The sequence below is a fragment of the Periophthalmus magnuspinnatus genome, chromosome 11 (assembly GCF_009829125.3).
Source record: "Periophthalmus magnuspinnatus isolate fPerMag1 chromosome 11, fPerMag1.2.pri, whole genome shotgun sequence".
Taxonomy (NCBI): domain Eukaryota; kingdom Metazoa; phylum Chordata; class Actinopteri; order Gobiiformes; family Gobiidae; genus Periophthalmus; species Periophthalmus magnuspinnatus.
This window is the reverse complement of record NC_047136.2, coordinates 30,121,601-30,144,811: the sequence shown is the minus strand read 5'-3', so window position 1 is coordinate 30,144,811 and position 23,211 is coordinate 30,121,601.

Sequence of the window (23,211 nt, the reverse complement as noted above, 5' to 3'; positions counted from 1 at the left end):
GTTAGTCTTGGTTTATTGCCGGCTTTATCCTGGTTTAGTCCTGGTTTAATCCTGATTTAGTCACGGTTTATTTCCAGTTTATTCCTGGTTTAATCCTGGTTTAATCCCGATTTAGTCCCGGTTTAGTCATACTTTACTCCTGGTTTAGTACTAGTTTAGTTCTGGTTTAGTCCCGGTTTAATACTAATTTAGTCTTGGTTTAGCCCTGGTTTAGTCTTGGTTTAATTGTAATTTAGTCCTGCTTTACTCCTCGATTAGTCACGGTTTAGTCCCAATTAAGGTCCATTTTAGTCCAAGACTAAAACCAGTCCTGGTTAAATCCTGATTTAGTCCTGATTTAGTCCTGTTTTAGTCCTGGTCTAGTCGTGGTTCTGTCCTGGTTTAGTCCTGGTTTAGTCTCGGTTTAGTTCTGGTTTAATCCTTATTTAATCTCTGTTTAGTCTTGGTTTAGTCCCAGTTTAGTCCCGATTTAGTCCTGTTTAGTCCTGATTTACTTCTGGTTCAGCCCTGGTTTAGTCCGCCGATTTATTCTTGTTTTAGTTCTGTTCTAGTTCTGGTTTAGTCCTGGTTAAATCCCCTGGTTGAGTCTTGGTTTAATCCTGGTTTAGTCCTGCTTTTGTCCCGGTTTAGTCCCAGTTTAGTCCCAGTTTAGTCCCGGTTCAGTCCTGTGTCAGTTCTGGTTCAGTCCAGGTTTAGTCATGGTGTAGTCCTGGTTTAGTCCTAGTTTTGTCCTCTGGTTTAATCCCGATTTAGTCCCGGTTTAGTCCCACTTCACTCCTGATTTAGTCCCGGTTTAATACTAATTTATTCTTGGTTTAGTCCTGGTTTAATCTTGGTTTAGCTGTAGGTTAGTCCTGCTTTACTTAATTCAATTCAATTCATTTTATTTTTGTAACGCCCAAAATCACAACAACGGTTGTCTCGAAGGGCGTTCATGTTTTGGCTGATGGGGGAAACCGGAGTACCCGGAGGAAACCCATCCAGACACGGGGAGAAACATGCAAAACTCCACACAGAAAGGCCTGGGCGACCCGGGGATCGAACCAAACCCTCTTGCTGTGAGGCATGAGTGTTGCCACTCAGCCACCGTGCTGCCTACACACAAAAACAAAACAACAGGAAAACTCAGACAAAACAAGAAAAAATCGGCCAGGTGAGGAGGAGGAAGACCAGGCGAGGAGGAGAGCCAGGCGAGGAGGATGAGAGCTAGGCGAGGAGGAGGGCCAGGCGGGGAGGAGGAGAGGGTCCAGCTGTCATCGGGGCATCTGAAAGAGTTACACTCCACAGGGGGAGTGGGACAGGGGACAACATGTGAATAGCATTGCTGATGAGAAAATAGAACAAAGTAGAGGATAGTGCTCAGGTTGCCATACTTCCCCCAGCTAGTTATCTCTTACTGCAGCCTATCTTATCCCGGGTTTTAATGTCCCTAACTCCCTCACTAAGTAACCTGGGCATAAGCTATACCGAAGAGGAAGGTTTTAAGCCTGGTCTTAAATACAGAGACTGTGGGGGCCTGTTTAACATTAGCAGGGAGTTGATTCCATAGCACAGGAGCTTGGTAACTGAATGCTCTCCCTCCCACTGTACTTTTGGACACTCAAGGAACCACTAATAGTCCTGCTTTCTGAGAGTGGAGTGCTCTGTTTGGCCGGTACGGGACAATAGCATCTTGCAGATAGGATGGGGCCATACCGTTTAAGGTTTTGTATGTCAGGAGGAGGACTTTGAATTTGATTCTAAGCTCGACAGGAAGCCAGTGCAGATATTTTAGTACAGGACTGATGTGTCTCTTCTTTTAGTTCCTGTTAGGACTCTGGCCGCTGCATTTTGGACCAACTGGAGGCTCCTTATAGTATTTTTGGGGCAGGAGGCGAGCAGAGAATTACAGTAATCAAGTCTGGAAGTAACAAATGCATGGATGAGTTTTTCAGCATCATTTTTAGGTAAAATATTTCTAATTTTAGTTATATTTTGCAGGTGAAAGTATGCGGTTTTACAAGCTATGTTTATATGGGCTGTGAATGAGAGATTTTGATCAAATAGGACTCCAAGATTTTTTACAGTAGGGCTAGAAGTAATACTCACATTGTCGAGTGAGATTATCTGGTCCGACAGAGAATCTCTTTGACCTTTGGGACCAACGACAATGACCTCTGTTTTTTCAGGATTTAAGAGCAGGTAATTCAAGGTCATCTAAGTTTTGATGTCCTTCACACAGGCACTGAGTTTATCTATTTGATCAGTCTGATTTGGTTTCATTGATAAGTACAGTTGAGTGTCATCTGCATAGCAGTGAAAATTAATGCCATGTTTTCTGATAATGTTACCCAATGGCAACATATACAGAGTAAATAGGATTGGACCAAGCACAGATCCTTGTGGAAGACCACAGGCTACTTTAGAACAGGGAGAGGTGCTCTGGTTTATACTAACAAACTGGTACCTATCTGATAGATAGGATTTAAACCATTTGAGGGCGGTCCCTCTGATTCCAATGTCACATTCTAACCTCTGCAGTAGAATGTTGTGATCAATGGTGTCAAACGCTGCACTGAGGTCCAGTAGGACCAGGACTGAAGCCAGCCCGTTATCAGCAGCTAGTAGTAAGTCATTTGTTACTTTAAGCAGTGCAGTCTCTGTGCTGTGGTAACCTCTGAATCCAGATTGAAATTTTTCAAATATATTTTTGTCCTGCAGGTGGCGGCAGAGCTGTTTCACCACCACTCGTTCTAGAATTTTTGAGAGGAAGGGAAGATTAGAGATAGGTCTATAGTTGGCTAGTTCATCAGGATTTAGATTAGTTTTTTTTCAAAAGGGGTTTAATCACAGCATACTTAAAGGACTGAGGAACGTAGCCATTTTCTAAGGACATATTTATTATGTTATGGATGGAATCTATTATTAGGGGGAGGGCTTCTTTGAGGAGTCTGATTGGAATAGGGTCGAGCATACAGGTTGATGGTTTGGACGACATGATGGCTGAGGTAATCTCCACCTCATCAACAGGAGTAAATTTATCTAATATTATTAGAGAATCCACGTGGGATATTGGTATTACAGACTGGATTTGCTCAGAGCTGATTTTTGGAGTAGCTTTGTTGATTTTGTCTCTAATGGTTGTAATTTTGTAATTGAAGAAGTGAAGAAAGTCATCACAACTAATGTTCGAGGGGATAAGAGACTCATTAGCACTGTGGGAGTTTGTCAGCCTGGCTACAGTGTTGAACAGAAATCTGGGGTTATTCTTGTTTACTTCTATTAGATTTGAATAGTATCTGGTTCGAGCTTTCCGCAGAGCGGCCTTACAAGTGAGCAGGCAGAGCTTCCATGCCTTCAGAGATTGCTCAGAGCGCGAGTGGCGCCAAAGCTTCTCTGTGCGTCTTACATGTTGTTTGCGTGTCCTGAGCTGTAACGTGTACCATGGAGCCGGAGGTCTTGATTTAATGCTTTTCTGTTTTAGCGGAGCTACAACATCGAGAGTAGATTTTAAGGTGAGCATTGTTCTGTCAACCAATTGATCAGTGACAATTGGATTAAAATTATTTTCATTGTCACATGACATATCTTTCAGTAATGGCTCAATAATTTCTTTAAACTCAGTAACCAATTTATCTGATAATGTTCTTTTCATTATAGTTTTTTTTTTTTTCTGTGGGGCTGAATAGTCTTTTAGAATAAATTGAAAGGTAATTAAGAAATGGTCAGAGAGTATAGGGTTTTGAGGAAGGACAATTAGATCATTAATCTCAATACCATAGGTTAGTACGAGATCTAGAGTGTGATTGTGACAGTGAGTCACCTTATTCACACTCTGGGTGAAACCGATCCCTTCCAGGAGCACGCCAAAAGCATTACTGAGGCAACCACTGCCGTTATCTACATGTATGTTGAAATCTCCAACTATAACAATCCTTTCCCAATTCAAGACTAAACTTGAAATGAAATCAGAAAACTCTGTCAGGAAGTCGGCATATGGACCAGGAGGTTGATAAATTATTATAAATATAACAGCTTTTTGGTTTTTCCAATTGGGGCACGTAATGGAGAGTGCGAGGCTTTCCAAGGAGAGGTATGTATAGTTGGATTTGGGGCTGAGAATTAGACTGGAATGAGAGATGACGACCACACCACCACCTCGACCTGTGCTCCGGGCACTCTGAAAGTTCATGTGACTTGATGGTGTAGATTCGTTTAGTCTAACATAGTCATTTTCCCGAAGCCATGTTTCAGTTAGTATTATAAAGGGCACCAATTAGTTCATTTATTAAAAGAGATTTGGAGGAAAGAGACCTGATGTTTAGCAGTCCACATTTTACACACTTACCATTTTGTTTATTTGCGGCACATTCATTTATTTTTATTAAGTTATGAGATCTGACAGCTTCCTTGTCAGAGTTTAGAGGTGTTTTTTTGTGCTTTTTGTACGTGGGGCACGTGGGGCACACACAGTCTCTGTCTGTTTGGAGCTGTTCCCTCTGACTGAGCTGTGCTTCACTGGTCTAAACTGCTCCCTAACGTCACTATCACTGTGCTTCCCTGAGCTATTCTGCGTGCTAGTCTTACCTGGTCAATCTAGACTAGCAATCATATTCTGAGCTAACAGGGCGGAGCCAGCCTGCGTGGGATGGATGCTGTCTCTATGTATAAGCCTAGGCTTCCCCTCAAATGCCCTCCAATTATCTATGAAGACGACACCATTCTGTGGGCACCAATTGGTCAACCACTGGTTGACTGCTGAAAAGTGGCTGTACATTTCACAATTGGTGTAGGTTGGGAGGGGGCCAGAGAAGTACACGGACTCCGACATCGACTCCGACTCACAGACTGCAGCTATCTGTAACTTAACCACCTCTGACTGACTGCGCCGAGTATCGTTACCCCCCGCGTGTATAACGGCGGTACCTATTCTTACTTTTCTTTAAAAGCCTAAGATTCCCCTCGATGTCACAGAGTCTGGCTCCAGGATAACACCACGTGGAAGCTGCAGGCAGTTCCACGTCCCTGACTATGGAGCTCCCTATGACTAAAGTGTCCCGGGTCCAGCTCAGGGGAGAAAACCTGTTCTGGACAGGGAGCTCCCTACTCTCAACCCTATGTCCCTGGTCTGCTACAGTCCTATTCTCAGCCCTGTGTCCCTGGCCTGTCCTACGCTTTCTTCTAACTGTCACAAACCTGTCCTGGTCTGATCCCGGCTGCACGGGTTGCGCTGGGGAGCTAGTCTCGTTAGTTATGCTAAAGCTACTGCGGTCCGCGGTCCCTACTGCTGCTACCTGACTGTAACTCGGGGTCAGAGCTTCCAATGAGCGGAACACAGTGAAGATGGAATTTTGTTTTCCTTTTGGTTTCTGTCCTGATGCATGAATCTTTCAAAGAAGAACATGGATGGACATTGGTTTCTGTCCTGGATCACCACCGCTGGATTCGAACAAGGTCTACTTGGTGAGTTTTTCCAATACAGACTTCTTTCCATTTGAAAAGAAAATCTTCATCTACAAAGACTGGTAATCAAAAGAGAATGTATTTTGGAAATGCAAAATGCTTAACTAAACATACCTATTCTGCCCTCCCTAAACGACCGTGAAGTTTGGCAGATAGCGAACGGACTTGAAATAAGTCGAATAAGTTGAAGTGCTTTTCTTTGCTTCAATTTATTTTTAACTGTAAAACTGTAAAACAGACACAAAAAACATAATCAGTCTCTGCATACAGGAAACAAAAGACACATTAAAACATGACTAACGCTAACACAGGTTAGCAGTGGCTAGCTACTCAATTGAACTGGTAATGTCCATGTAAAGTCCGCTAGCATAGCAAGTAGCAATTAGCATGTGTAAAAACGCAAACGCGATCTAATTAACATAACAATAGGGCTAAACGGAAATCACATTTACACAGAACAGGTAATGAACTTACAGGCATATGTTCCCTTTAACTCTGCAGAAGATATTTCAACACTTTTAAACATGAACTGCAGCTTCAACTCGTAGCTTGCAGAAGGAACATGGCTGTTACCTCAACTTCCTTTACAAAAGACAAAATGCAATATGACAGACGCCCACTAGAGGGCAATGTTTCCCCACCTGTCCTTAAAGGGACAGCACACTCCCCGCCTGGTATAATGTATTATACCACCATTACAATTTATCATTGCGAAACAACAGAATTACATCTGAAATTGCTCTCAAGTAAACCTTAGCAGTACCTTGTCTAGAAACTTTTACTTCAACTTTACGAACTTTATTATCTAGACTAGGCAAAGTTTTCACTACAAGGGCGAGAGGCCAGTCCATCCTTTTGGCCTGTGAATCTCTAAGCAATACAATATCTCCAACTTGTAGATTGTCCTTTTCTGTGTTCCATTTTCTTCTCGGTTGTAGTGTCGATAGATAGTCCATTTTCCATCGTTTCCAGAATGCATCTGCAAGTCCTTGTACTCGTTTCCAGTGTTTGTTGGAGAGGTAATTTATGTCAAAGTCTCCTGCAGGGGAAGCAAGAGAGTCTGTTTTTTGGGTTAAGAGCATGGATGGGGTGAGAACCGTAGGAGATTCTGGGTCTGAAGATACTGGCACAAGTGGTCTTGAGTTCATAATAGCAGTGACTTCTGCCATCAGAGTGGTAAGCTTTTCATGAGTTAAAGATGGCATTCTTGATTTGAGTAGGATAGCATCCAGAATACGCCTTGCGATGCCAATCATCCTCTCCCACACGCCACCCATATGCGACGAGTGGGGAGGGTTAAAGATCCATGTGCACTTGTTGTCCTTTAAGTGCGTTTTTAAGTCAGGATCATCTGGGTTGAGCTCTTTGCACGCACCTTGAACTTTGTTCCTCTGTCTGATCTGAGCATTTTAACTGGGCCTCTTAGCGCAGTGAAACGTCTGAGTGCATTGATAAAGCTTGCTGTAGTCATGGATTCGATTACTTCAATATGCACTGCTCTGGTGCTGAGACAAGAAAAGTTCAAGACGTGGGATAGTGTGCGCTGGGCGAGGGGCCAGCTTGGATTTACCCATAATGAAGCGTACATGAGAGTCACCGGAAATAGATACAGTTTTCATATAAGCTACTGCAGCGATGGCAGTGTTTGACGCATCTGAAAAGACACAGAGTTCTCTGTATTGTGTTTCTGTAGACAGCGAAACAGGGATGTATGGTCGAGGGATTTGTAACTGTTCCAGTTCTTTGATGGAGTCTCTCCACATTTTCCATTGTTCTTGTTTATCAGCTGGGAGCTCTGCGTCCTACTCGTATTGCTCAGTTGAAAGTTCTCGCATTATGCTTTTTCCTCCAAGAGTCACTGGTGCAGAAAATCCTAGGGGGTCAAACAGACCGTTAACTGTAGACAGTATACCTCTTTTCGTCACAGGCTTTTCTTCTTGAGATACACGGAATGTGAAACATTACGTTTCACATAAGTTCCATGAGAGACCTAGACTTCTTTGTAGGGGCAATGGATCAGCACTTAGATTCAAGTCTTTCAAATCTTTGGCTCTGTCTGATGGGGGAAAGCTTGCACAACATCATTACTGTTAGATGCCACTTTGCATAGCCTGACGTTGGACTCGGCTAGCATTTCTTGTGACGTTTGCAGGATTTCAATGGCCAGTTCTGCAGTGGGAAAAGATGCAAGCCCATCATCAACATAGAAGTTGCGAATGATAAACTCTTTTGCCTTTGGGGTGGAATTTGCAGCTTCAAGGGCAGCACAGCAGAGACAGTATATGGCTATGGCTGGCGAGGGACTGTTCCCAAACACATGCACTGTCATCCTGAACTCTCTGATATGTTTCTGTGGGTCGTTATCTTCAAACCACAAAAAGCGCAAGAAGTCACGGTGTTTCTCACTGACTGTGAAACAGTAAAACATTTGTTGAACATCAGCTGTGATAGCAATTGGTTCTTTGCGGAAGCGGGTCAGGACTCCCAGCAGAGTATTGTTCATGTCAGGTCCACTGAGAAGTGTGTCATTTAGGGAAACACCTTCGTATTTGGCGCTGGAGTCGAACACTACTCTTGTTTGGTCCAACTTTTGTGGGTGATACACACCAAACATGGGTAGATACGAACACTCCTGGTCTTCTTTAAGTGGAGGGGCTGGCTCTGCTTGTCCTGCTGAACATTTTTTGCATAAACCCGACAAAGTGTTTCTTCATTGTGGGTCTTTTGTTCAGTGTGTAATGTAGTGACTGAAGTCTTTTCAGAGCTTGAGGTTTGTTGTTTGGGAGGCGGCACCGTGGTGATCTGAAGGGCAATGGGGCAACCCACGTGTTGGTATTGTCTTTGTACACATGTTTGTCTAATATCTCTATAAAACTTTTGTCTTCTATGGAGAGTGCAGATTCGTCATCATGTTGCGTTTTCTGAAATACCTGGCTGCCAATATTGTCTGTTTCTGGCTCAGGTTTGCCCATAACAAACACCATGTTTGAGCACAAGGGTGTCCATCAGTGCACGTGGCACCAGGACACTATAGGTCGGAGGTCGATGATCGACTTTGTTGTCGTGTCATCTGACCTCCAACCGCGTGTCTTGGACACTCGGGTGAAGAGAGGGGCTGAGCTGTCAACCAATCACCACCTGGTGGTGAGTTGGATCCGCTGGCGGAGGAGGAAGCCGGACAGACCTGGCAGACCCAAGCGTATTGTAAGGGTCTGTTGGGAACGCCTGGCGGAGCCCTCTGTCAGAGGGGTCTTCAACTCACACCTTCGGGAGAACTTCTCCCTGATCCCGGGGGAGGTTGGAGACATGGACTCCGAGTGGGCCATGTTCTCCACCTCTATTGTCAATGCAGCCGCTCGTAGCTGTGGTCGTAAGGTCTGCGGTGCTTGTCGTGGCGGCAATCCCCGAACCCGGTGGTGGACACCGGAAGTAAGGGACGCCGTCAAGCTGAAGAAGGAGTCCTATCGAGCCTTGTTGGCTCGTGGGACTCCTGAGGCAGCCGATGAGTACAGGCGGGCCAAGCATGCTGCGGCTCGTGCGGTTGCAGAGGCAAAAACTCTGGGTTGGGAGGAGTTCGGTGAGGCCATGGAGGAGGACTATCGGACGGCCTCAAAGAAATTCTGGCAAACTGTCCGACGCCTCAGGAGGGGGAGGCAGTGCTTCACCAACACTGTTTACAGTGCGGGTGAAGAGCTGCTGACCTCGACTGGGGATGTTGTCGGGCGGTGGAAGGAATACTTTGAGGATCTCCTCAATCACCCCGTCATGTCTTCCGAGGAGGAAGCAGAGACTGGGGACCCGGAGGCGGACTTGTCCATCACCCTGGCTGAAGTCACTGAGGTGGTTAGCAAGCTCCTCGGTGGCAAGGCTCCGGGGGTGGACGAGATCCGTCCCGAGTACCTCAAGTCTCTGGATGATGTTGTGCTTCACCAACACTGTTTACAGTGCGGGTGAAGAGCTGCTGACCTCGACTGGGGATGTTGTCGGGCGGTGGAAGGAATACTTTGAGGATCTCCTCAATCACCCCGTCATGTCTTCCGAGGAGGAAGCAGAGACTGGGGACCCGGAGGCGGACTTGTCCATCACCCTGGCTGAAGTCACTGAGGTGGTTAGCAAGCTCCTCGGTGGCAAGGCTCCGGGGGTGGACGAGATCCGTCCCGAGTACCTCAAGTCTCTGGATGTTGTGGGACTGTCTTGGCTGACACGTCTCTGCAACATTGCGTGGCGGTCGGGGACAGTACCTGTGGAATGGCAGACCGGGGTGGTGGTCCCTCTGTATAAGAAGGGGGACCGGAGGGTGTGTTCCAATTACAGGGGAATCACACTCCTCAGCCTTCCCGGTAAGGTCTATTCCAGGGTACTGGAGAGGAGAATCCGACCGATAGTTGAACCTCGGATTCAGGAGGAGCAGTGTGGTTTTCGTCCTGGTCGTGGAACACTGGACCAGCTCTATACTCTCCATCGAGTCCTCGAGGGTTCATGGGAGTTTGCCCAACCAGTCCACATGTGTTTTGTGGATCTGGAGAAGGCATTTGACCGTGTCCCTCGTGGTGTCCTTTGGGGGGTGCTCCAGGAGTATGGGGTCCGGGGCCCTTTGCTAAGGGCTGTCCGGTCCCTGTATGACCGGAGCAGGAGCTGTGTTTGCATTGCCGGCAGTAAGTCAGACCTGTTCCCGGTGCATGTTGGACTCCGCCAGGGCTGCCCTTTGTCACCGGTTCTGTTCATTATATTTATGGACAGAATTTCTAGGCGCAGCCAGGGGCCGGAGGGGGTCTGGTTTGGGAACCACAGGATTTCATCTCTGCTATTTGCAGATGATGTTGTCCTGATGGCTTCATCAAGCCAGGACCTGCAGCAGGCGCTGGGGTGGTTTGCAGCCGAGTGTGAAGCGGCTGAGATGAGAATCAGCTCCTCCAAATCTGAGGCCATGGTTCTCGACCGGAAAAAGGTGGTTTGCCCTCTCCAGGTGGGTGGTGAATCTCTGCCCCAAGTGGAGGAGTTCAAGTATCTCGGGGTCTTGTTCACGAGTGAGGGAAGGATGGAGCGTGAGATTGACAGGCAGATCGGTGCAGCGTCTGCAGTGATGCTGTCGCTGTATCTGTCCGTTGTGGTGAAGAAGGCGCTGAGCCAGAAGGCAAAGCTCTCGATTTACCGGTCAATCTACGTTCCTACCCTCACCTATGGTCATGAGCTCTGGGTAATGACCGAAAGGACAAGATCGCAGATACAAGTGGCCGAAATGGGTTTCCTCCGCAGAGTGGCTGGGCGCACCCTTAGGGATAGGGTGAGGAGCTCAGTCACACGGGAGGAACTCGGAGTAGAGCCGCTGCTCCTACACGTTGAGAGGAGCCAGCTGAGGTGGCTCGGGCATCTGCTCAGGATGCCTCCTGGACGCCTCCCTAGGGAGGTGTTCTGGGCATGTCCCACCGGGAGGAGGCCCCGGGGAAGACCCAGGACACACTGGAGGGACTTTGTCTCTCAGCTGGCCTGGGAACGCCTTGGGATCCCACCGGAGGAGCTGGAGGACGTGTCTGGGGTGAGGGAAGTTTGGGAGTCCCTGCTTAGACTGCTGCTCCGCGACCCGGCCCCGGATAAAAAGAAGAAGATGGATGGATGGATGGATGGAGAGTAAATTCAGCAGTCCATCAAGGTCTAAGAATGGAGATATTATGTAATTGCAAAATGCAGACAAATGTAAATTTATGTAATGTCAATAGTATGCTCTAATTCACTCACAATGTTAAGTGTGAAAAAAAAGAAAACAAAAATTGAAAAAAACAAAACAAACTGAAAAAAAAAATCAGAAAAAAAGAAAAGAAAGAAAATGGTTAAGTACATAGACAACACAGTACACATTCACAAGAAGTGAACTGTGCATTTGTATGTCCTTAGACCTGATTAGCCAAACTGCGTGGTGTGAATTATGTGACATAAAAAATATGTGTGTAACAGCTAAACTATTTTAAACAGTGTCAACAAGAAAATGACAGGATGCAGTTTCAACTGATCCAGTAATTTTCTACATTTCTTTGTTTCTTTATATTTCGTTTTTGAAAAATGTTGTATTTATTTTGTGTTTTTTGCCTCATTACTGCAGTGAGTTTAATGACATAGATGTCCTAAGAAATTCCAGCTGATACCAAAAAACCCTCCTCAATTGTAATTAGAAAGAAGAAACCAAATTCTTCCACGATATCCCAAAAAAGAGCTCTCTTAAAAACAAAATGAAGGCCTAATCAAAGCTAGTAGTGATCACAAATCCAAACTGACTTGACTGACTTGACCCATCCTTGACTACTATGCGCCTGCGATTTCGTATTATTATTATTTTTTATTTTTTTTGTTACAGGAGATGTGGATGCTTCATAATTTCTCTTCTTTTTTCTTTACATGTTCCTATGAAATAATCACTCACTAAGAACACTACAAGACTAACAACTAACCAATAACAGTTTTGGGCTTCACAAAATGTTTCTTTCAGAACAGCAATTTAACTGTTCTCTTGCAGCAGAAGATAACTAAGCCACAATTGACACATGTATATATAGATATATAAATGTATCAAAGGGGGGATATTACAAATTTAATTTTAGTTTTCAAAACTGGATTGTGTGAAAAAAGGTGTTATCATTTAGAGACTGTTTTCCATTAACTACAAGATCTGTAACCTGACAACATCTGAAGCAGGAGATAACTTTCCATCTAGACCTGAACCAAAAACACTTCCTGAGCAGGAGGACACATGGTCTTCTCTTGAGCAGGAGGACACATGGTCTTCTCTTGAGCAGGAGGACACATGGTCTTCTCCTGAACAGAACCAGACCTGTATCATTAAATCCATCCTTCTGTTTTAACTGTCACTGGAGGAAAACTTCAGAAAGGTTCAGCCATTCACTTCTTTTCAGACTCTCTGAACTCAAAAGAACTAAACCTGATCCTGGTGTCCCCAACCATAGCCCTGAAATCGACACATGGGCTGATGGACAACTCCAGAGAAGAGCTGTGGCCAGAGAGACGCCAAGCTGCGTGTGGATGGAGAGTACAGCCATGTGTGGTCAGAGGGAGGACAAAGGGACAGAGAACAGGCAATGGGAAAGATTTAACTGAACACCACCACCATCATGTTAAAACAGCATTCATTGTCTGATTACAAATCATATTGGATAAGGACAGACTTAACTGAACACAACAATGAACTGTTGAATTTCCCTCCATTTCAGTCAACAATAATGGAACTGACTTCATCTCCAACAATGAATGTTTCTGTGCATGTTCTGTTTGTGATGATTGTTTATGAAGTATGATTAATGAATAATCAAAAGGAAGAAAATGTGATAGAAATGTAAGTAAGTATGTAATGTTGTGTCTTTAAATGCATTTGATCACATGAGTGAGATCACATCAGTCTGTTAGACCCAGACTAGACATTAACATGTGTGAAGGCTCTGTCTCCATCCCACAGGAAAGTCGTTGTTGTAATACCAGGCTAACTTCATAACCTCATGGGTGTGAAACAAAAGTCACTCTGCTTTGAAATGTATGTAGCATTGTCATTCTGGTATAAAATAGTCAGAGCTCAGATGCTCAGGACAATTCCTAAAATCAACCCAGCTGAAGTAGTAGAACAGAAGTATCCATTAGTTGAAAATGTCACTGAGACATAAAAAAAATGTCATTTACGCTGGAAAGAAATTGAGCTAAGATGGCCTTCTGAAGGGACATTTTCACTTGATGTTAACATAAAGAGGCCTAATGAAGAAACAGAAAAGCTGACAGTCAAGATAAACGAACCATATTCTCATGTAAGACGTTCGCCGATCTACGAAAAGGCAGTTGAAACCAGCGAATCACATGTGAAACTTCCATTGGTGAAAGCAGAAGGCGCTTATCAAATGCAAGATGATGACCAGCAAACAACTGAAACGGGTCAAGGTAACTACAGTGGAATTATACCCATTTCTGAAAAGTAGAAGCCAGTGGCTTTGAAAGGACTGTGTCAGAAGTGTAAGAGAATGGAAATGAGAGAAGAAGAACAATACAGGATGGAGGAGGGCAGAGGTGGCTATCACCCTGAGATTAAGAAAGTACTCGCAAGTGAAGAAAAGAAAGTACTCACAAGTGCAGAAAGGAAAGGAAGTAGAATACCAGAGACAAGAAATCACCGAGAACAAGACGTCGATGAAAGTGAAACCGATAGAAGAAAACCTGGGAGAAGAATGCAAACCTGGGAGAAGAATGCAAATATTCCTTGGCTTCTGTAAATCAGATGCCCTAGGGAGGAATCAGAGAGTGAAGAAGCCGTAGATGAAGCTGAAGATGAATTACCACCCACTATGAATATGAAATTACGTTCAAGAAAGGCGAAGTCAGCTGACAAGATGTGTCCCATTGTTGTGAAAGAACCACACCAAGAAATTCTTAGAAAACAGAATCAGATTCAACTGGTGGACAGTAAGTGAAAGGATAAAATGCAAGCTGTGATCATGCCAAGTCAGCCGCAAATAAATCAAATGTTACAACAACCATTCGCTCCAGTCCCATCATTCATCCCAACAAATTTCAACCAATTTCAAAACTGGAGAGGAAGACGATAAAGAAATGGCAATAGAGGAAGAGTAAATAACTTTAATCAGAATCAACAAAATTCTTCAGAGGCTTGCTACAGGTGTGGACTATTGGGCCATTTCGCTCGTGAATGTAACCGTCCAGGCTCAGGTTTCCGAGGAGGCTCCCGAGGATGTTACAGAGGAGGCTTTAGAGGAGGCTTTATGAGACAAACTTCTTTTCCACAGTCTTCAGGGCCGGCAAATCCATATGCTGGTCCGGAACCTGGATTCTAGGGGTGCCCAGAGAGCCCGACAGGGAAGTGTCAGCTGGTAGCATCACAACCGGAAACAGATCCCATGATTATAGTGGAGGTTAATGATTTGCCATTGAACCTGATGGTTGACACCAGAGCTGCCTTCACTTCTCTACAGGCTAAAGATGCTATGAATCTCCCATGTTGGAACATTTCATATGGACAATCGGGTTTGAGGGGGTGAAATAACTGAATCCTCTTACAAAACCAATACAGCTCCACCACAAAAATCTAAGATTTACAACCTGTAACCTATACCTGTACCTGTATCAGAAAAAAACACCAATATCACTTTTGGGATGAGATGCTTTGTGCAAAATGAGATGTACTATTTGTTGTGCCCCAGACGGCAACAACACCAGTTATCACTGACCGCAGAAATGAAGACCTCAACCGTATATTAGGTAGGAAATCTTAGCCCAGAATTGTTAGTGCCAACCAAATTATGGGAGAAATTCATTATTGCAAATCTATCTAAAGGAAGAACTCCTGAGTATCAACCACACTGCGCCTTGAAGTATTTTAAAGGAACAAATCAAGAGAAAATCACATAAGAATGTTTTCTGGGGCATCCTATATGCTCCCCTCCCCCGAACCGCCACCTTAACGTGGTGGAGGGGTTTGAGCACCCGAATGATCTTGGGAGCTATGTTGTCGGGGGCTTCATGCCCCTGGTCGCGTCACCCATGGCAAACAGGTCCTGGGAGACGGGTCTGACTAAGAGCGGTTCAGAAGCCCATCATGAAGGAAAAAACAACAAGGCCATTTACATATTGCCCGCGGCAATGCCAGAGAAATGGAGCTGTCAACTGATCACCACCTGGTGGTGAGTTGGATCCGCTGGCGGAGGAGGAAGCTGGACAGACCTGGCAGGCCCAAGCGCATCGTGAGGGTCTGCTGGGAACGTCTGGCGGAGCCCTCTGTCAGAGGGGTCTTCAACTCACACCTCCGGGAGAGTTTCTCCTCGATCCCGGGGGAGGCTGGAGGGACTATGTCTCTCGGCTGGGGTGAGGGAAGTCTCATCCACAACGACGGATCTGAAGGCTTCAGTTCCACTCCAGATGGAGAGCTGGCTGGACAAAGCCATTGAAGACCAGTTTGAGAAAGAAGAATGTCTAGTCGATACAGAGACTAAAGTGGAAGTGAATTTGGGGAAATCAGCTTTACTTCCCTGTCCATGTACTGAAGAGAACATCAGTGAACACTGATTTCGACCACAATGGAAAGATCCTCTTGGAAAAACTTTGGACTTGTGGGGAACATTTGGAATAGGGAAATATATGTTGTTAAATAAAAGGAATTTGTAGTCTTTACATATACTAACTACTAAATGAAGATCAAGGGCAGTATAAGTGTGTATTATAACTCAAAACTAGCAGTTTAATTTTTAGGACAAGTTGGTGGATGGATTCAGGAGAAACCATACCAGCAGGAGGTGTCAATGATACATGGGATGTGGTCACTTCTAGGCTAGCAGTAGGTGGAACAAATCAGAAACCTACTACTCTACCTTTGAAAGTTAAAGTTGAGACATCACTTTTCACCACAGCCAGCCGTCAGTCTACCACTTTGGTTGAAATTGTCTCAGTGATTCGCAACTTAGTGGGAGCTTCAGAATTTCTTTAGATGCTGGTGTTCCAACTGGTATCGTGGAGATAATGTTGAATAGATTATTAATTTGGGGAAAAATTTAGTGTTGACTGGATCTAAGGAAAGGGGGTCTTTTGACGGCCCAACAAAATTCATTTTATTTAATGATTTGAAACTGATTCCTATTATGGGTGCTACTAAAGGTGAGCTGCTATATGCAAATTAAACCACACTGGATTCACGACTTTGTGACTACCTAAGAAATCACTTCCAAAAAACAAGAATTGGGTTCACATTTTCTCAATTACCAGTGCAGTCTGGTGCACCTGAGGGCAGTGTCCTGGCCTTGACCCCGTTTATTCTTTTTTTAATGATTTGTTGATTGCTCTGGAAGGTTAATCTCCATTATAGTGTCATAATTACACCAGCCGCATATGCAAATGGCACACCAATAACTGCCTCTAGTGCAAATCCAGCCAAGGCAATCACAGACTTGAATTATGAGCAGGTAGAGCAGGTAACTGGGCCAGCCGCAGCGGCGTAGAGTTTAATGTCTCCAACATAAGAAAGCGTTTAGCCACACCATTTGTCAGTAATGCATTTACATTTACTGTGCATTTACAAGGCCTATATTAGATCTCGACTAGAATACTGCTCAGTGCTAATGGTGCAGGAAAGACTGTGGTGAACCTGAAAGTGAGAAAGAAAAACTGCTGGCTAATGCTAGATAGCTTGTGAGTGTAATGTTATTTGAGAGAGACTTGTTTAATAGAACAAATCAGCTCATCTGTACTTCAAGCTAAGTCCACTCTTTTTGGTCAGATTGTGCTGAAATAACGTTCAGATTAAATTTATACAGAGCTTCAGACAGAGCAGTGCCTATAGGGATATAAGAATCAGCACAGAAACAGAGTGTTATTGTCATGCAATGTTTCATTTAGATTCTGCATCATTTCAAAGACTAAACTCAGTCTCACTCTCAGTGTGAACTATTTTAAATCATAACATCTGGGCCTTGGTCATTTCTGTCTGTGATTAAAGATAAAATAAGACCCACATTGGTGTCTGTCACATGAATAAATATAAAAAGAGCCAATGTCTCTTTCTAGAGGGTATACTATACCTACATTAAACTGCAAATACTATTACTAAATAACTACAGCTGTCTCTTATCACTGCTAATGTCTTAGTACTGTCTCTACTACTACATCTAGTTGTTTTGGCCAGTTGGGCCATATGTTTCATATAAAGCCCATATAAAGCCCATATAAAATCCATATAAAGCCCATTTAAAGCCCATATAAAGTCCATCCATCCATATCTTTCGCTTATCTGGAGCCAGGTCACCGGAGGTGGGACCCCAAGGCATTCCCAGGCCAGCCGAGAGACATAGTCCCTCCAGCGTGTCCTGGGTCTTCCCCGGGGCCTCCTCCTGGTGGGACATGCCCGGAACACCTCCCTAGGGAGGCGTCCAGGAGGCATCCTGAGCAGATGCCCAAGCCACCTCAACTGGTTCTTCTTGACGTGTAGGAGCAGCAGCTCTACTCCAATCTCCTCCCGTGTGACCGAGCTCCTCACTCTATCCCCAAGGGTGCACCCGGCCACCCCTACAGAGGAAACCCATTTCAGCCACTTGTATCCGCGAGCTTGTCTTTTCAGTCATTACCCAGAGCTCATGACCATAGGTGAGGGTAGGAACGTAGATTGACTAGTAAATCGAGAGCTTTGTGTGACAAAGTGGGCCTTTGTCCCTTTTTAATATTACTATTTTGTTTCTTCACACTTTCACATGGTCATTTTCAATAATTTTTCAATACAAACCTAAATAGAACTATCCCGGGTTTGTTTAGTTCAGTTTTTCAGTTAGTTAAATCACCACACACTTGTTAGTTTAAATATATTTTATTTAGTTAAATGTGTCAATTCAGTTTAATACATCAAGCCACTTACCTGCATCTCCACATGGTCCAAACAAAGAGGGGGCTTGCCCTATGTCGGCCATGTTTATAGGCTTGGGTGTGGTCACGGGCCAGACCATGTGGAGTGAGAACTGGTTTAAGTTTGTTTATTTCTTTGTGTTAATGTCTTATGTATTTTGTTTCATTGTTTTAAGTGTTTATAGTTATTTTGTTAAACACTTTAGTTAAGGGACTTGGGGCCCTGAGATATGGTTTTACATTTAAGATTCTGCTAATGTTACACCCACAGCACCTGGGGAAGAGATGGTGTATGCCAGGGGGAGGTGCTTCAGATGCATGAGGGTATTTTATCAGGGCTAATTAGACAGAGGGGAGACATCAGTGTAGCCAGGGTACACTTGGCTTTTTCCCTTTTTCACTTGATCACTTCGGGCCAGCTTCCCCACATTTGGTGGCAGTGGTGGGATCCAGGCCAGTAGGAGGCAGTGAAGAAGAAGTCCACAAGACAGAACCCGAAGAAGTCTTGTGCTGAGGCTGGAACAGATCCACCAGACGACCAGCAGGTGGCAGTCGGTGGCGAACCAGAACCCCAAGTTAACAGTGTGGATCAACTATCAGGTCTACTACATCGCCTCATACAACAGCAAGATGAGCAATGGACTATAATACGCAGAGACATTTTTAACCTCCAACGACAAATGCTACAAAGTTGTGTGACACAAATGGATGGACCTGAAGAACTGAGAGCAGAGGAGCTTCCAACCCAGAGCTCTCATTTTGACCAAATTCATTCCAGGCAATCCATCACCATGAGAAATAGCAACTGGAAAGGCCCAAAAATGCAACCCTACACTGATGGTGAGTACATTGAACATTACTTGTCCACAGTGTTGGGCAAGTTACTTCAAAAATGTAATTAGTTATAGTTACAAGTTACTTCTCCCAAAAAGTAACTGAGTTAGTAACTCAGTTACTTTTTGGGAGAAGTAACTAGTTACTAGGCAAAGTAACTACTCTGCGTTACTTTACTCCACGTTACTTATTATGTTAAAACAATAAAAACACAACAGATGTGAACCTTTAACATTTATTTCACTTTAACAGATTGCAATTATATTGCATTTGTTTTCAAGTAAATTATAGAATGTATCAAAAATTAAAAAAATATAAAACATTTCATTTGAAGTGCCATGTCACACAATTTCAGACAACTGAACTTCAAGTATTTTCTTCATTAAAATAAACAGTAACAATAAAGTGCTTTCAGTAAAATACTGAAAAGATTCATTACCATGTTTTGCAAAACTAAGGCATTCAAATGTAAATCATGTAAAATAAGACAAAACCTTTAAGCTTCTCTGGCCACGCACTGTAATTCTCTGTCCAGTATTCAAATATTAATCACCTCTGATCTGAGCCTGTTCCTTTTTGGAGAGAACACAGTCACGTTTCTGATCAAAACACAACTCGGACCTAATCTGCTGTGAACGCCCGTGTGGACAGGACATCATTTCCCATCATGCATTACGCGTTTGTAGTCCATGCAGGCGGCCGCAGTCGGTGGAGAGCTGCTGCGCTCGCCTCGCTCAAAAACTTACCGTTACCGGCGCATACGTCAGAGCAAGTCGGTGGCATCTTGGACACAAAACAAACCGGCATGCACCGCGCACCGACTGACGGCGTCGTATCTGCGCCCGCCTCATCTCAAACGAGCCTTTTATCTCACCCCAGCCCCTTCTTTCACCACAGAAACACAACAGCAGCTCCTCGGCTGAGAGACTCTGATGAAGAGCAGCGTGAACTCAATTAAAAGTAACGCGCTACATTTTATTGTCAGTAACTGTAACGGCGTTACGACGCTAGGAAAAGTAATTAGTTACATTACTCCGTTACTGAAAAAGTAACGCAGTTAGTAACGCCGTTATAGTTTAACGCCGTTACTCCCAACACTGCTTGTGCACCTTTGAACGAATTGCACATGCATGCCAGTGGTCAAATGATGAGTGGGTTCTCCGTCTTGCACCACTCTTAACTGGCAAAGCACGTTCAGCGTACGTTGCTATGTACATTGATGACACTGAGCTATGACAAAGTGAAACGTGCTGTTTTGCAAAAGTTTGAGGTCAGCACAGAGACTTGTAGACTAAGGTTCCCTTCATCGGAGCTGGGAGAAGAGGAGACGCCGCAGGAGCTACAGGATCGACTGAAGGAGCTGTACAATAAATGGATGGATCCAAAGTCACCACATCACCGCAGACATAAGAAATCCATATAAACTCCTTATAAAGCCCAAAAAAGCCTGCATAAAGCCCGCATAAAGCCCGTATTTCAGACGCACTGTACAGGAAGGGTCAGAGCAGGCTCTATCTCCTGAGGAGACTCAGGTCTTTTGGAGTGAGAGGGCCACTCCTGAAGACCTTCTATGACTCTATGGTGGCATCAGCTATCCTGTACGGTGTCGTCTGCTGGAACAGCAGCATCACAGAGAGGGAGAGGAAGAAGCTGGACAAGGTCATCAAGAAGTCCAGCTCCGTCCTGGGCTGTCCTCCGGACTCAGTGCAGGAGGTGGGGGACAGGAGGGTCCTGGCTAAGGTCATTTCTATGTGGGCCATGAGTCTCACCCCCTGCAGGACGCTCTGTCTGCCCTGGAAAGCAGCTTCAGTGACAGACTGATTCACCCTTGCTGTGTGAAGGAGAGATTTTGCAGGTCTTTCCTTCCTGCTGCTGTCAGACTGTACAATGAACACTGTTAACACTGAACATGTGTCATTCAACCACACCTATGTGCAATACTCAAGTCACTTTACGGAGATGTTACATTAGAGTCTATTTTTAGTGTTTTTTTTAAGTCTATTTTTTAAATGATTTTAAGCTATTTATCTATTATCTTGTTTTATTGCATGTGCCATTTTCCTTCTGTTCTTTAACTGTGAGGTGCAATACTGGAATTTCCCCACTGTGGGACTAATAAAGGCATATCTTATCTTATCTTATATAAAGCCCACATAAAGCCCATATAGAACTAAAATAAAAACCCTCACAGGGCCCACACAGGGCCTGTATGGGTTATACCAGGTTTGCCCAGAAGAGGCTCACATAAGCCCCACTCCCATGTGGGCCATGTAATATTGGTGGAGGTCATCTTTTTAGCAGTCTATAAACTTCACAGGCACATGACACTTACTCATGTTTACTCCTTCAGAAAAACAAAAAACAAAAAAAACAACAACTTTGCAGCTCTCTGTGCTTCTCGTTCATGAGGCTCACTCCTTTTGTCCAGCCAACAGTAGAGACAGTGCCAGGGAAAGTCCCATAGTTTGGATTTGAGGGAGGTAGAGAAAGCAAAAGTTCTGAGAGTGAACAAAAATAATAGAAGACTCTGATTGAAAATTCAGAATGAAATCTCTATGTATTTTTAAAACAGATAAATATGAACCACTGGTAAAGCGCTGAGTCTGGAATTTTACAGGCAAAGACTTCTAAGTCTGGACCTCGATGTGAATCAGCTCCAAGACAATGTCAGCAGCCCTACAAAACAGAACAGGGACCTGGATCCCTTAAATCTGAACAGGACAGATGCATTAGCAGACTGTAGCACTAGAGCTAGTTCCACCTGTGTTCCTGAGGGTCATAAAATCAAACAGAAGAAAAAGTCTTTGGCAAGGCGAGTTTATTTGTTGAGCACAGTTTGTAGAAATAAATAATAGCTTTTAAGTAAATGCTTTACAGAATAATAAAGGCATTAAAGTCACAGCACAACAAATCAAAGCATAAATAATCACAAATAATCATCATAAAATGAACATTAAAAGAGAAGAGGCAGAATGAAACCCTTTCAGTCATATGCACAGCTAAACAGAACCGTTTTGAGCCTGGATTTAAACATTGTCAAAGTAGAGGCCTGTCTCACATCTTCAGGAAGACTGTTCCAGGTTTTAGCTGCATAAAACTGAAACACCATGTTTAGTCCTGACTCTGGGCACCAGCAAGAGGGTGGACTAGACCTGACCTGAGCACAGGATGCATGTGTGAAGTACTTCCTGGTTCTAGTCAGGACCCGAGCAGCAGTGTTCTGGATGTACTGCAGCTGTCTTAATGCTCGTTAATGCTCCTTTGAAGAGGCCAGTGAGCAGGACGTTACAGTAGTCTAACCTACTGGAGATAAATGCATGGATAAGACTCTCCAAGTCTGGTTTTCAAGTCTCCAAGTCTCTACACTGACCAGAAAACAATATCACAGTCTACAGCAGAGGTGTCAAATACATTTTTCACCAAGGGCCACATCAGAAAAATGGCTGCCTCAAACGGCCAGATGTAAAATAAATCTAACTACTTTTTTAAACTTGTTAATTATCTGTTTCTGTATTTATTACTTATTCAAGTTACAAATATTGCATATGCATTTGCCTAAAATATGGCTATCTCTTGATAAAATGACATTTTAAGACCATCATACCCTGTCGAGGGCCACATAAAATGATGTGGAGGGCCAAATTGGGCTACAGGATGGGTGTCAGAACTCAACCAGGACTGAACCAGGCCTAAACCAGGACTAAACAAAGTATAAAAACAGGTCTAAACCAGGTCTTTACCAGGACTAAACCAGGACTAAACCACGTCTTAACCAGAACAAAACCAGGACTGAAACAGGACTGTACCTGGACTTGATCAGGTCTAAAGCAGGTCTAAACTAGTACTGAACCAGGTTTAAACCAGGCCTAAACCAGGACTGGACCAGATCTAAACCAGAACTAATCCAGAACTAAACCACGACCAAACCAGGACTGAACCAGGCCTCCCCTGAGTTCATGTGCAGAACTCACGTCTCAAACTTAAACTCTGTCTGAGAAAAACTTTAGCTTCAAAAGGGTTCAGACTTCACAACCACAGCCCAGAGCGACAGTACGAAAGAGGAGAGCGAGAAGGAAAGAGGGGGGGTGGGAGAAGAGGAGCAGAGAGGAGAGACAGAGAGGAAAAGAGAAGAAAAGAGGAAAAGATAAAAGAGGAGAGAGAGATGGAAAGAGGAAGGAAGAAGTGAAAGAGAATAAAAAAAGGAGAGGAAGAGAGAGACAGAATGAAGAAGAGGAGAAAAAGACGAGGGAGAGAAGCACAGGGAAAAGGATTACAAAATGTAGGAGGAAGAGATGGGGAAGAGGCATAAAAGTCTCCAAACCTGAGCTCTAAGGAGGTGAATGGCATAAACAAAAACATGAAATTCTTATTCTTATCTTATCTTATTCTTATATTTGAATGTTTTTGATATGAATGTTCTCTTAATTGTAGGTTGCCTTGTTACATCTGGCCTGGGGACAACCGATGAAAATTAGCTCTAGTCAGCTAACTCGGGCACATTTACATTTTTTTTGTAATGTTGATTAATGTGCATTGTCCCTTTTTTAA